General features: G+C 42.0%; 1 protein-coding gene across 2 annotated transcripts in view; it reads left to right on the forward strand.

Annotated features, from left to right (window-relative positions):
• Nucleotides 1-2,967: 2,967 nt before the first annotated feature.
• Supt3h (SPT3 homolog, SAGA and STAGA complex component) overlaps nucleotides 2,968-15,459 on the forward strand; it is a 400,501-nt gene continuing 388,009 nt past the window's right edge. The window contains exon 1 of one of the 2 annotated variants that reach the window (XM_045157593.1): nucleotides 2,968-3,156. The gene's annotated coding sequence lies outside the window, so the exon portion shown is untranslated. The remainder of the gene's footprint in view (nucleotides 3,157-15,459) is intronic. The other variant, XM_045157594.1, reaches the window with a different exon arrangement.

Genomic DNA, 15,459 nt, shown 5'->3' on the forward strand with positions numbered 1-15,459 from the left:
TTTGGCTTTGTAGGAAAGCTCCTTAACCACTGACCCATCTCTCCAGCTCTGTACATGTAACTTTTGATAGCAAAACTGCTAAAATTATTGTGTACATATTTAGGATGCATCCTTCTGTCGTTCTTAAAATATTCTTATTTATTTATGCATTATTTATTTGAGAGAATGTGTGAAAGAGAAAGAGGGAGAGAGACTGAGAGAGAGGAAGAGAATGGATATGCCAGAGCCTCTAGCCACAGCAAATGAACTCCAGATGCATGTGTCACTTTTTGCATCTGGTTTTACATGGGTACTGGGGAATCAAACCTGGGTCTTTAGGCTTTGCAGGCAAATGTGTTAACCACTGAGCAATCTCCCCAGCCCCTGCCATTCTTACTTTAAAGGAGTATATAATTACAGGGCAACGAGGAAGTTTTAATTCATTTGGTTAAAACACCTCACTCTAGAGCTACAAAAATGAGGCCCAGCTGAGTACTTTCTTTCATCAGAACAACTTGCTCTTAAAAGTCAAATAAAGCGGGCTGGAGAGATGGCTTAGCGGTTAAGTGCTTGCCTGTGAAGCCTAAGGACCCCGGTTCGAGGCTCGGTTCCCCAGGTCCCACGTTAGCCAGATGCACAAGGGGGCGCACGCGTCCGGAGTTTGTTTGCAGACGCTGGAAGCCCTGGCACGCCCATTCTCTCTCTCCCTCTATCTGTCTTTCTCTCTGTGTCTGTCACTCTCAAATAAATAAATAAAAAATTTAAAAAAAGTCATATAAAGTTCCTCTGAGATGGCAATTGAAAGCTAGTTCTCAGAATGGGAAAAGGGAGGGCTGTGGAGGGAGAGGACTATGATCATGATCTTTGTCTATAGGTATGGAAGTTGTCAATAAGAAACTTAAAAAATTGTTGAATATATCAGCAAATATATATGTAATTCTAAATAGCATGCAGTTCTACTTGCTGGTGACAATCCCATAAGTATTCTAAAAAAAATAAGAGTGATGGATTACAAGGGGAAGAATTTGTAGAAAACCAGAAATAAACTCTTCCCATGTGAAGAAGTTGCTTCTGAAGAGTGGCCTTGAAGTCATGGGGATCCTCCTATCTCTGCCTCCAGAGTGCTGGGATTAAAGCTCTGCGCCACCATGCCTGGCAGGATTTTATTTATTTTTTTAAAAATTTTTATTTGTTTTTAATTCCCAAGGTAGGGTCTTGCTGTAGTTTAGGCTGACCTGGAATTTGCTATGGAACTGGTGATCCTCCTACCTCCACCTCCGCCTCCCAAGTGCTGGGATTAAAGGCGTGCTCCACTACTCCCTGCTCAGGGTTTTGTTTGTTTGTTTGTTTGTTTGTTTTGTTTTGTGAAGTGGCTGTCTTGGATATTTTGATATGTTTTCTGTACCTAACTTTGGAAATCATTTATATTTTGGGGAGATAGGAGTCATCAAAACTTTAACTTCAGTAAGTGCTTGATGGTTTTAACTTTGTTACAGCTTGTTTTATCAGATCTGGTCTTTATTTATGGGGATGAAACCCCTGCCCAGGAACTAATATATATGGCAACATTAGTTGAACCTAATTTTAATTAAAAGATTTGCTTTGGGTTATATTTCTTTAGATATGTTAAATTTTCTATTTCTTGGCAACATACTCAAAAAAGCTTTTCAACGCTTGTATATAAATCAGTCTTTTAAAGAAGTTATGACAATTCTTGGTTATTTTCCCATACCTGGCACAATTTACCTAGCATGTATTAAGTCTGGTTTTACTCATTATTTTGAGCTTTCATACCCGAAAGCGTAATTCTTTTGGAAGTGCAAGTATTTGGAAAATATTGAAGAGGGAGGGAAATTAGAGAGAACTAAATACAAGACTCAATTACAACCCAGAGAGGAAATAAATTGCTATTTTTAAAAAGGTATGCAAATAGGGATTATTTCAGAACTCATATATTCCTAGGCAAGACATACCAAAGCAGTAGTGCTTGAAAATAACTAGTAAAAGCGAATAGTTGGATCCTTATACAATATTTTATAATATTTGATATGATAGGAGTGGATGGCATCATGGATTTTTTTTCTTAAATAGTTGAAAAGAATGTTAAAAATATAAATAACACCTCAAATGATCTAAAAGAACGAACAGATCTAAAATCACTGTCTAATGACTGCATTATTTACTGAACTACAATCAAATGCAAAAGGGAAAGGATATACAGTTTAATACTAGTGGTGTAAGATTTAAAAATGAGGAAACAAGCCAAAGTCCTCAGGAAAAATAAACATGGCTTGTTTCTAAAATAGAAAACGTTTTCCATCAACAAAAACATGGTCTTTTAACTGCATAAGCTCAGTCAGGGAGTTGGAGGGAAAAAGTTAATTGCAGATCACCCACCCCTCACAGCCTCTGGATTGTGTGCAAAGGGCAGGATGGGGGTGGGGTGGAATGCAGAGGTGGAGTTTCAAGATCTCCGAGAAGACTCCACGACCTCTGCCTAGGTGTGCCTGCAGCAGTCTGCAAACACAATCCAGCCATGTTTCCTAATCTCTCAACTCCTAAAAAAAAAAAAAAAAAAAAAAAAAATCTTGCATTGGCCTGGGCGAGTTCCCAAACTCGCTGTAACAATCACCTCAGTTAAACAACAACAAACAAATTGCAAGCGCTCTCAGGACCACTCCTTAAAAGCTTCTATAGAGCCTTGGGGAGCATCTTTGGGAAGCCAGCCATCGAGCCCACGGCCCTCCTCCCAGCAACCCCCGCGGGCGCGCCGCAGGCCACGCCCCCGGAGCGTGGCGGAAGCGGCCTCCTGCAGGGAAGGGCGGCCGCGCGCCACCTGGCCGACCGCGCATGCGCCCGCGCCGCCAGCAGTCGGGGGCCCGTCGTCGCGCTCCTCGGCGGCTGTGCGCGCTACCTGACCCCCGCCGCCTTGCGGTCCAGCCCACGCCATCTTGCGCACCCCAATTTCACCACACAGCCAAGTCACCTTTTTTTTTTTTTTTTTCCTTCCCTCCCTTTCGCCTTTCGATACTCTCCGTCCCCACCCTCCACCCAACCCGCTGTCCCCTTGCCCATCGTGTCCCCGGGCCGCAGCCAGCAGACACCGCGCCATCTCTCCCCGCGCTCAGTTCTCCACGCGGGACGCGCAGCCGTGCCTACAAGTGTCCTTAAGCAGAGGTTGTGGGGCGCGCGGCGGCGGGCGGGGGGAGACGGCGGCGGGGCGCGGGGGCGAGGTCAGGGACCGGGTCTGCGGACCGCGTGCGGCTCGGCCACGCCCAGGCCCGGGCAGGACGCTCGGCCTTGGGGGAGCTCGGGGACTCCCCCGGGGCTGCGGGCCGGCTCGCTCCCCGCGGGCTCCTCCCCGTTCGCGGTGGGCGTGGGGCCCGGGGCGGGGCGGGGCGGGGCGGGGTGGGGGGAGGAAGGCAGCGTCTTTGGTGTGTCCTGCAAGGTACTAGTGATGGGAATGCGGGTCCTTGGGGAACTTGGGGCTTGATGGCCCCGGGGAGGAGGCTAGATGGCGTCAGTGGAAGTTGAACACGGGCAGAGGAGAGCGAGAGCGAGACAGAGGGGAGGGACGGGGGAGAGAGAATATGAATGGAATGAATGAATATGCATAGAGCCCTCCATCTGGGACCTCCCCGGGGACTAATTGAGCTGGTCTTGTGATCTGTAAAATGGGGATCATCAGAGCCCACTTCCAAATGGTGAGGTTTATGTGACATAATAACCGTGCGCCAAACTTTTTTTTTTTTTTTTTTACAACACCCGTCCGGCACCGCTGACTTTTCAACTGTAATGACTTTTGAGCACTAAGTTTCAGAAAAATGCCTGTCGTCCTTGCTTTCGCAATTCAAAAATCAGAGCATTTGGTTTGACAAGGGAAGGGCAGAGTGGATCTATTTGACGCCCACAGAGGATCTTGGGGGCACAATATTGTTTATGGCGCACAGATAAATTCAGCATATTTGTAAGTTAAGACTGGTGGGCACGAGTAATAACTCATTAGAAAGCCATGACTACGTGTATCTATCTGAGAGGAAAAGACCTGAGGTCTTAGTGTCTGTTAAAAGCAGATCACTATTAAAAGATTTTTGTGAAAAACTGTCAGAACTTCACATATCTGTCCTGAACAAGCAGAGTTTGGTTGCTGAAGAACAGTTAAAAAATTTTTTTTATTTGCAAGCAGAGAGAGAGAAGAGAGAGAGACTGAGAATGGGTGCTCCATGGCCTCCAGCCGCTGTAAACTCCAGATGCATGCATGTGCCACTTTGTGCATCTGGGTTTATGTGGGTACTGGGGAATCAAACTTTGGTAGTTAGGCTTTGCAGGCAAGGGCATAAATAGCTGAGCCATCTCTCCAACCCAAGAACAGTTTCTTGATTAGACTTTGCAAGACCAGCAAGTCATCGCTGTATTGCAAGTTTTGTTCCTTGGGTTATTCAAGCAGAGTGTCTAGGGCCAGAGTTGCATTGTCCAGTGGAAATTTCCGCCATGATCTAAATGTCTTGTAATCTCTGTGGTCTCATTATAGTCTCTAGTTGGCACAGGTGGCTCATGGGTGATTAAAATGTGGCAAGTGCCAATGGGTAAACTGATTTTTTTTTTTTTTTTCAAGGAAGGGTCTCACTCTAGCCCAGGCTGACCTGGAATTTACTATGTCTCAGGCTGACCTTGAACTCACAGAGATCCTCCTACCTTTGCCTTCTGAGTGCTGGGATTAAAGGTGTGTACCACCACGCCTAGCTTGTTTGAGCTTTAAAAGAGAAACCAGCTCTTGGAACATTTATTGCCTTCAGAAGTCATAATTATATTCAAATAATGGTTTTCATTCACATACTGTAGTTCAAAGCATGGGTCTGTCAGTGTTTATTTACAGCTTGGCAAATGAAAGCATTTTTTTTTGACTAGAAGGTTCTAAAGCTTAGTGGTAGATTTAGTTGGAAAGACATAATACTAATAACTGGAGTTTTCTTTAATCATTTTCTAAAAAATATATTTATATTTATAAGTGGGTTGGGCGGGGGAGAGGCTGGGTGCACCAGGACCTCTTGCCACTGCAAACAAACTCCAGACACATGCAACACTTTGTGCACCTGGCTTTATGTGGGTACTGGGGAATTGAAACTGGGCTTTCAGGCCTTGCAAGCAAGCTCCTTTAATTGCTGAGCCATCTCTCCAAAGCCATCATTTTTTTTTTTTGAGGTAGGGTCTCACTTTAGCCTGGAATTCACTAAGGAGTCTCAGGGTGGCCTCAAACTCACGCCGATCCTCCTACCTCTGCCTCCTGAGTGCTGGGATTAAAGGCGTGTGTAGCCTAGGCTGATCTGGAACTCACTCTAACCTCAGGTGGCCCCCAACTCACAGTGATCTTCCTACCTTTGCCTCCAGCTTTTCTTCCCAAGGGTTGGCATTAAAGGTGTGTTCCATCAAGTCCACCCAGCTCTTTAATCATTTTTATACTGTAGGCTACCACTGTTTTATCACTTTGATATGTTTTTAGTGAAAACTTTTCTACTCTCATTACTGATTTTTTTTTTCTCTAGGTAGTGTCTTGCTCTAGCCCAGGCTGACCTGGAATTTATTGTGTAGTCTCAGGGTAGCCTTGAATTCACTGCTATCCTCCTACCTCTCTGCCTCTTGAGTGCTGGGATTAAAGGTGTGCACCACCATGACTGGCTCTGAAGCTTTTTTTCCATTTGTAAGATGATGCACCCTCCAACTTTGTGTATAATAAGCTCTTTAAAATAATAGTAACTTTTGAGCAATGGTACACTTATTTTTTAATATATATTTATTTTTATTTATAAGTAGAGAGAGAAAAATGGAGTTAATGCCTCCTCTTACCTCCTCACAAGTAGTATTGGTGAGCAACAAGTGAGAATGATATTTATAAATTGTGTTGTTTTGCAAACATGGCTATATTCAATTGGTTTTATTTCATCTTGTCCAACTCTGTAAAACTTGTATATTTTGTATATCAATATAACTAGAGTTAGTTTTTTTTTTTAATTAATATTTATTTATTTATTTGAGAGCGACAGACACAGAGAGAAAGACAGATAGAGGGAGAGAGAGAATGGGCGCGCCAGGGCTTCCAGCCTCTGCAAACGAACTCCAGACGCGTGCGCCCCCTTGTGCATCTGGCTAACGTGGGACCTGGGGAACCGAGCCTCGAACCGGGATCCTTAGGCTTCACAGGCAAGCGCTTAACCACTAAGCCATCTCTCCAGCCCTAGTTAGTTCTTTATAGATAGCTCTTTAAGTTATGGTAATGATGCTCTATTGATTTGGCTAAAATGTATTCTGGACACAAAATAACTCCATACTACTGCTAAGGGAGTACTGCCATTTTTGGGGGCACTTGGTATGATCCATCCCCTGTGCTAAACAGTCCGTTCTCATCAAATAGGTGATACCCAATGATACTTTTTCTTTCCGGGCTGGTTCTGTCAGGTGTTTTGTACTACACAGCTATCTCTGGTAATAACTAGCTGAAAGGTAATGGATATTGAAGAGTAAAGATAATGGACGTGAAAATACCATGTTATCTGGCACATAGTTAGGGTAGTGACAGAAAATATGCTATACCATTGACTTGACAAAGAAGTAAATTGAAATAAATTATGTGAGTTTGCTCAATAAAGTATCAAATACTATACAACTATAAATTATTAAAAAACACAACATGTACTTCTGCTGTTTTAAATGCTATCATGGCTGGGCCCTGTTAATTTTACCTTATTCTATGTATTTTTTAATTTTGTTTTTATTTATTTATTTGACAGAAAAAGAGGGAGAGCGAGAGAGAGAGAATGGGCATGCCAGGGTCTCCAGCCACTGCAGATGAACTCCAGATGTGCATGCCCCCTTATGAATCTGGCTAACGTGGGTCCTGGGGGATTGAACCTGGGTCCTTTGGCTTTGCAGGCAAGTGCCTTAACCGCTAAGCCATCCCTCCAGCCCTATTTATAATTTTTTTTATGAGAAAGAGAATGGACGTGCCAGGGTCTCTAGCCACTGCAAACGAACTCCAGATGCATGTGCCACCATATGCATCTGGCTTATGTGGGTATTGGGAATTGAACCTAGGTCCTCAGGCTTTGCAAGCAAGTGCCTTAACCTCTAAGCCATCTCTCTAGTCTTTACCTTATATTCTCTCTCTCTCTCTCTCTCTCTATATATATATATATATATATATATATATATATATATGTATATACACATATACATACATATGTACATACATACATACATACACACACACACATATATATGTGTCAATTTTATTTATTGATTTGCAAGCAGAGATAGAAGCGAGACAGAGAATGGACATGTGGACATGCCAGGGCCTCTAGCCACTGCAAATGAACTCCAAACGCATGTGGCCCTTGTGCATCTGTCTTACATGTGTCCTGTGGAATTGAACCTGGGTCATTTGGCTTTGCAAGCAAATGTTGTGACCGCTAAACCATCTCTCCAGCCCCCTTACCTTAGTCCTATATTCATTGAAAAGACCACTCACGGGCTGGAGTGATGGCTGAGCAGGTGAGAGCATTTCTGAATAAGCACGAGGATCTGAGGACCATGGAGGGGCTACTCTCACTCTAGCTTGATCCCCAGGACCCACTAAACCAGCTGTCTTTGGAGAGCAATGACCTGAGACATGCCAGAGCTTATGAAAATAATGCAAGTTCCAAGAATATTAAGGGACCCTAGCATAACTATGAACAGGGAGAAGAATGATGGAGTGGGACACCTGCAGGCCAGCTCATGGGGTGCTGCTTGGGCACAAGACATGTGTATATACTCTCCCCACCCCCCACGCACATACAAAAAACATAGGCTACTAATCACAGCATTTTTTTGTTTGCAATCATGTTTTCATTATTTGCAATTGTACGACGTGATTAATGATCATCCTTTTTGGTTTTTTGAGGTAGGGTCTCCCTTTAGCCCAGGCTGACCTGGAATTCACTATGTAGTCTCAGGCTGTCTTTGAACTCACTGCAGTCCTCCTACCTCTGCCTCCCTAGCTCTGGGATTAAAGGCATGTAACACCATGCCCAGCTAACAAGTGGTACTTTTGATTGGATTCATTACTTTTCACATGAACTGAGTGCTTTATTTGTATCAGGCCCTGTCCTAAGCATTTTGCATACAGTTATTTCATGTAAACCATGAGAGAAGTATTTTAAGTTTCCATTTTTGAGGTGAGGGGACTATGGTAGAGGGGTAACATGACTTGCCCAAGGTCACATGACACATTTAAAAGCGAGCCCAGCTCTTGACTGTTGCCCTGTGCTTGGGCATAGGCACCTTGTCTGCAACAGCATTCACTGTGACAGGCACATTGTGGAGGTCGTGTGAATTAGTATGACCAACTTTTATTTGTGTGTTCCTTGTACAGTAGCAAGAAATCTGGACCAGGACAGGAGTCAGGGGCCCCCTCAGTTTTAGTTCCAGCTTGTGTCATTAAATAGTGGTATGTCCTTGGGCAGTTCAAGAAACCCCTCTGGACTGGAGTTTCCTCACCTGAAAAACGAGGGATTTAGATGAAATTAGTGATTTTCAAACTGTGGTTTGAAGCCTGCTCATGTTTTTATCTACCCTCCCACCCATCTGCATAGTTCACAGTTTTGTTTGTTGTAGTTTTTCCATCTGTCTACAGTGTTCTTCTAAATAAGCAGTATCTGAACATGAGAGTTACTGACTAGTCTCCAAGATAATGTAGTAACAGTGTAAGTTCCCGGACGCTATGAGTGCAGATCGGGTCCATGTCATTTTGCTGTATTAGTGAGAGATTTTGTACTATATTAGAAGAAGTCTTTTACAAATGAAAATTTTAGGCAGTAACATGGAAGAAGACTGGTGATTTTTGTTAAAATGTGTATCTATATAGACTGAATAAAAAGTCAGATTATTAGATACTAGTCAGGGATCAAAGAGTAATTTAGTTGTTTTTTTCAAGCAGATATGCCACCTTTGAGCAGTATTTTCAGTTTCCTCATTATTAGAGGGAAAATACTTACCTGGCAAGTGATTGTGAATAAAATATAAGGTACTGCATATGTAAAATCTTATGCACTCCAAATTCATTACGTTTTTATTTGTGTATATGGAACATCCCACTTGTCACATAAGCTATATTTTTACCCCATTAGATATTTTGTTAAATTTTTTATGTTTAATAATAAATTTGTCATATGGTTTAATATTTCTAAAATAAGACTTAAGTAGAGGAGAATCTTAATGTGTAAAAGTCTTGCTTTAAAAAAAATACATACACACACATGTCCTTGTCTGATACCTTACCTCTTACTATTAGGATTATAAATGAATTTTCCCACATGTTGGGAAAAATCACAAAGTCACTGAGTTTTATGCAAAACATCAGTGTCTTCTTGCTGTAAAAGTGACCTTGCCACAAGACATTGGTGATTTGGATGTAGCGTATTTTAGGATGCTCCAGGAGGCTCATCTACAGTGCAGTTTATGTATAATTTTTGCAAAAAATAACTTTTAAAAATACTTTTTCTTTAAAAGATTACTGGAAACCGGGCTTGGTGGCACATGCCTTTAGTCCTAACACTGGGGAGGCAGAAGTAGGAGGATTGCTGTGAGTTCAAGGCCACCCTGAGACTACATAGTGAATTAATTCTAGGTCAGCCGGGGCTAGAGCAAGACCCTACCTCAAAAAACAAAACAAAACAAAAAACCAAAAGAAACTATATAGAGTAGAAATTTAGATACATAGGAGTCTAAAGACTATGTAACAGAATCACAAGTGTCTGAGTTGTCAATCACAAGGGGAATCCCATGTCCAAGAGTGAATTAATAATCGGTCATTATTAGTTAACTTGAATAGGTAAATTCATTATTTCTCTTAGAGAAGAGGATTTTCTTCATTTATAATTTTTTTGTTTGTTTGTTTTGAGGTAGGGTCTCACTCTAGCTCAGACTGCCCCGGACCTTACTGTGTAGTCTCAGAGTGGCCTTGAACTCACACCACTCTTAACTACTTCTACTTCTGTCTCCCATGTGCTCTGATTAAAGGCATGCGCCACCATGCCTGGTTTATAAATTTTTTTGATAACTATTTTGAATCTCCATTACGTGGCAGGCATTGTGTTCTTCATGACACTTTTGTGAAACAGAAAAAATTATTTCTGAAATATGGGGAAACTGAGTTTGAGTTTGAGAGACAGTTGGCCTTTATACTGTAGGTTCTTCTATAGTGGCTGATCCTTTAACTCTGTGACCCGCCAGGTTTGGCAGCACATGCCTCTAATCCCAGCAATCAGGAGGCTGAGGCAGGAGTTCAAGTTCAAGGTTAACCTGAGCCATGTAGGAAAAATTAAAGGCCAATCTGGGCTTACATAACCAGACTTTTGTCACCTCATCTAATTAAAACAAAGCAAACCAAACCAAGCCACAGCATATCGAGCTAAGCCAGCCAGACCAGACCAAACCAAACCAAGTGGGAGGAAAGCAAGCCAGCCCCTCCCTCTCAACGTGTGCCGTTCCCCCCTGCGTGTTCTACCTCTCAACGTCTTTCTCACAGCTTCGGAGGATTTTGTCTCCACTTTAATGTGTGGTTGACACAAACTGAATGTAGCTTACAAACGGAACTAGTTTTTCCTTCATAGTCTTTCTCATCTTAGTACTCATCTTTAATCAGTTTCTAGGGCTCCAAGCCTCAGTCTCCTTGATTGGTTTTCTCTTGCTTCCATACCTAATCCATTTGCAGGTTAGCTTTGCATTCATGGCAGAATTGTGTCATGTCCAGTTGTTATGTTACTTTAAGGCCCCATCACCTCTTTTTTTTTTTAAAAAATATTATTTATTTATTTATTTGAGAGCGACAGACACAGAGAGAAAGATAGATAGAGGGAGAGAGAGAATGGGCGCGCCAGGGCTTCCAGCCTCTGCAAACGGAACTCCAGATGCGTGCGCCCCCTTGTGCATCTGGCTAACGTGGGACCTGGGGAACCGAGCCTCGAACCGGGGTCCTTAGGCTTCACAGGCAAGCACTTAACCGCTAAGCCATCTCTCCAGCCCCCATCACCTCTTTTTTATACAACTCCAGTAACTTCGTAAGTGCTCTCCTTGGTTACAATCTTGCTGCTGCTGCTGCTGCTTTTTAATATGGAATGCTTCACGAATTTGCTGTCTTGTTGAAACCCAGAACATTTCAAGTAACATTTCTGCCCAAAATTCTTTAGTAGCTTCATGTTATATTATATTCATGTAAAAATTAACTACCTGTGACCTCATGTCTCATTTTGTAATAGTATATTTTTTGGTTTATTTTATTTATTTATTTGAGAGCAACAGACAGACAGAAAGAGGGAGAGAGAGAGAGAGAGAGAAAGAATGGACACGCCAGGGCCTCCAGCCACTGCAGATGAACCCCAGATGTGTGTCCCCCTTGTGCATCTGGCTAACGTGGGTCCTGGGGAATTGAGCCTTGAACCAGGGTCTTTAGGCTTCACAGGCAAGTGCTTAACCGCTAAGCCAACTCTCCAGCCCTCATGTCTTATTTCTTATTCTCTGTTGCCTATCTCCTATGTTCATTCCTTTCCACCTACACTGGCCTCAGCCTAGGATTTTATTATTTTGTTGTTAGATTTTTTTTGTTTGCTTTTTGTTTTTGCATAGGGGTTCTTATGTACTGTCTTCTACACTCTGTTCATATCTTAGTTGAAATCCAGTTGTTTAACTTGTATTTTTTTTCATAGCATTTGTCAGTATTTCAAATTGTATTTATATGTGTTTGTTTCCTGAATTAAAGATCTGTTTTCTTCCTTTTTTATTTTTTGGATTTCAAAGGAGGATCTCACTCTGCCCAGGCTGACCAGGTAGTGTCAGAGTGGCCTCAAAGTCAAAGAGATCCTCCTGCCTCTGCCTCCCAAGTGCTGGGATTAAAGGCGTGCAATAGTGGCTATATTTTCTTTTTTTTTGTTTGGTCACTAGCATATCCTTAGTTAAGAGACGAGTGTTTGGCTTTTAGTAGGGCCTCAATAAATAGTTCTAACTGAGTAATCCAAAGCTTCAAAGATCATGCCATTGTCTTTATAGTGAAAAGAGGAATGCAGTGAGGATATATAGTTCATTTGGTAGAGAAGAGGAGGGGATTTCTAAACAATGGCTTTCTGTTTCCCTGTGATTAGGAGGTGTCATCTGCCAGTGGTTGGGACAGGGATCCAGTGTAAGGCAGAAGCTCAATATAAAAAGGAACTAATTTATATTCTTCAAGATAACATTAATTGTGATGGTTAATCTTCATTGTCGCTATGACTGGTGTTTGCGTATGTCTGGGATGGTGTTTCCAGAGAGGTTTGACTGAAGAGGGAAGACCCACCTTGAATGTAGTTAGTACCATTCTATGGGTTGAGGTTCTGAACTGAATCAAAATGGAGAAAATAGGAGAAGGCATCATCACGAGTTGTTATTTCTGTCTGCTTCCTGACTGTGAATACAATGCCAAGAATATTTGAGAAATGGAATGTTACAGATTAATGTTTTTGGTTGTCATGTTGACAAGAGGTGTACTTTTGGTGGTTAAGCTCCATCATCAATTTGACTAGATTTAAAATCTCCTGGGAGGTGCATCTCTGGCCATGGCTCTGAAGGTGTTCTCAGAGAGCTCTAACTGAGGAGGGAAGACCCACCCCACATGTGTGCTGCACTGTCCTGTGGGTTCCTGGACCACATAGAAAGGTGACAAGGGAGGAAGCCTGGGCAGCAGCGCGCCTGACTGCAGATGCAGTATGACAAACCACGCCAGGCTCCTTGGCCACGCCTTCATGCCATAATGGACTGTACTCTTTCAAAACAAAACAAAACAAAACAAATATATATATATGTATACATACATATATATATATGTGTGTGTGTATATATATATGTTTTTTTCAAGGTAGGGTCTTACTCTAGCTCAGGCGGACGTGGAATTCACTCTGCGATCTCAGGGTGGCCTCGAACTCACGGCGATCCTCCTACCTCTGCCTCCCAAGTGCTGAGATTAAAGGTGTGCACCACCACGCCTGGCTCAAAAATATTTTTGAAATGTATTTTATTTATTTGAGAGAGAGAGAGAGAGAGAGGGGAAAGAGGTAGAGAGAGAGGTAATGGGCATGCCAGGGCCTCCAGCCCCCCTGCAAATGAACTCCAGATGTGTGTACTTCCTTGTGCATCTGGTTTACGTGGGTCCTGGGGAATCGAACCAAGGTTCTTTAGCTTTGCAGGCAACCGCCTTAACCTCTAAGCCATCTCTCCAGCTTTGTTTTAGAAATATTTTATTTATGTGTTTATTTGATAGAGAGAACAAGAAAGTGGCAGATAAACAATGGATGTGCCAGGGCCTCTAGTCACTGCAAACGAACTCCATATGCATGTGCCGCCTATACATTTGGCTTTATGTGGGTATTGGGGAATTGAACCTTGGTTCTTAGGCTTTTCAGGCAAGTGCATTAACCACTGAGCAATCTCTCTAGTCCTGGACTTTACTCTTCAACTGTGAACCAAAATAAACCCTTTGACCCTTGAGATGCTTTTGCCAGGCATTTTCATCATAGCAACAAGAAAAGTAACTAGTACACCAGTGTATGTTAGTAAACTAAATACATGTCAGAGATAGGAGAATTCTTTTTTTTTTTTTTTTTTTTTTTTTGGTTTTTCAAGGTAGGGTCTCACTCTGGTCCAGACTGACCTGGAATTAACTATGTAGTCTCAGGGTGGCCTCGAACTCTCAGCTATACTCCTACCTCTGCCTCCCCAGTGCTGCGATTAAAGGCGTGTGCCACCATGCCCAGCCAGGAGAATTCTTTATAGGGAAGGCTTTTTAGAGATGTTGAACTTTGTTTAGACTCTTCTAGACCACAAGGATTTTGATAGATGGAGAGGTATTACAGGAAGAGCCACAGGGGTAAGGATTCAAAAGGTGCTGGTGGTTTGGGAGACGCTGGTGACTTGATCAGATTGCTGTTGAGAGGAGGCTGGGGAGAGCCCCTGGGGTTGGCTTCGAGGAGTTTACAGTCCACGTTTCCACTGACCTCACAAACGCCACTTGATTCAGGATGTATGTCAATTGTAAAACTTGATATTATGTGAGATATGGAGGTTATGAATATTGGAATTGAGACTGAGCTACTCACAGTAAGCGTATATGTCTGAATAGTGTTATTTAACAGTGGTACAATGAAATAAATGGTAAATTTCATTATGTTTTAATTAATGGATTGGCTGATAGACTTATAGTTCAGATTTTGCTGTTGCTTCTAGGGTCCAGAAGCTAATAAGATTCTCAGTTCTCTGAAATCTTCAGAACTTATAAATGTTCTCATGCTGTTCCTTCTGTAGTCATTTCATGAACCATAATATTATCTCTAAGTGGAAACCCAATAACACATCCCTGGTGTTTTGCTTGATTCACATTTTTGTGAAAAATTACATGCAACAATTTTATTTATTTATTTTTTAGTTTTTCAATGTAGGGTCTCACTCTAGCTCATGCTGACCTGGAATTCACTATGTAGTCTCAGAGTGGCCTTGAACTCATGGCGATCCAACTACCTCTGCATCCCAAGTGCTAGGATTACAGGTGTGCACCACCATGCCCAGCCACATGCAAGATTTAAAAGTTTTTAAGTTGCTGTACTTTCAAAGGAACAAGTGTATGTATAAGTATATATTTATATATATATATACACATGTATATATGTATATGTGTATATATGCATATATACACAATATGTACATGTATATTAGAAGTATATGTAAAATTTTCTTTTCTGGAGTAAGATTCTACAGTTGTGACACAGGATTGGCCATCAGTTTAGTAATCAGGTTGAAATAATAGTAATCAGTGATGAACTTCTTCCTTGGGTTCACATTTAAAGCTGGCATGTTGAAATGATCTAGGTCCCGATCTGCACATCTGAATTCGTTTTGTGAAATATGGCCAGCAGCTGCCTTTCCATTGAAAGGACTGCAGGACATTAACCCATTGAGAAGATTACAGTAGGCTTTCAGTTCCATGTTAAGTGTATTTATTAGAGAAAATTGACCGGAGTGCTTCTGCTTTTAACAGACTGTTTTTTTTTTTTTTTCTTAAATGTCTGGAAGAAAGGAAATAAAGTATCGGGATTATAGGACTTTGATGTGTAAAGAGGTTAATATCCAAAGAAGCTAATTATCTCAATCATCAAACAAAATTTGATTCCGAGAAACAATTGGCTAAAAGAGTCTAATGAGCTATTGGCTCATCATGCTGAGAAAATGTTACCCGCCTGCTTGATTTAGAAATTAAATAGCTTCACTCTGAAAGGATGCTCATGGTTAGAGTAAATTACACTGGGCTCCTTTACCTCTTATCAATAAATACCCCCGCTATGAAACACTTGAGTGGGAAGACAACCAAAGGAACGCTTTTTTTTTTTCCCCTGCTGAGGAATGGCCAGGTCTTCATGCTTCAGGAGC

The sequence above is a fragment of the Jaculus jaculus genome, chromosome 8, assembly GCF_020740685.1.
Source record: "Jaculus jaculus isolate mJacJac1 chromosome 8, mJacJac1.mat.Y.cur, whole genome shotgun sequence".
Lineage (NCBI taxonomy): Eukaryota > Metazoa > Chordata > Mammalia > Rodentia > Dipodidae > Jaculus > Jaculus jaculus.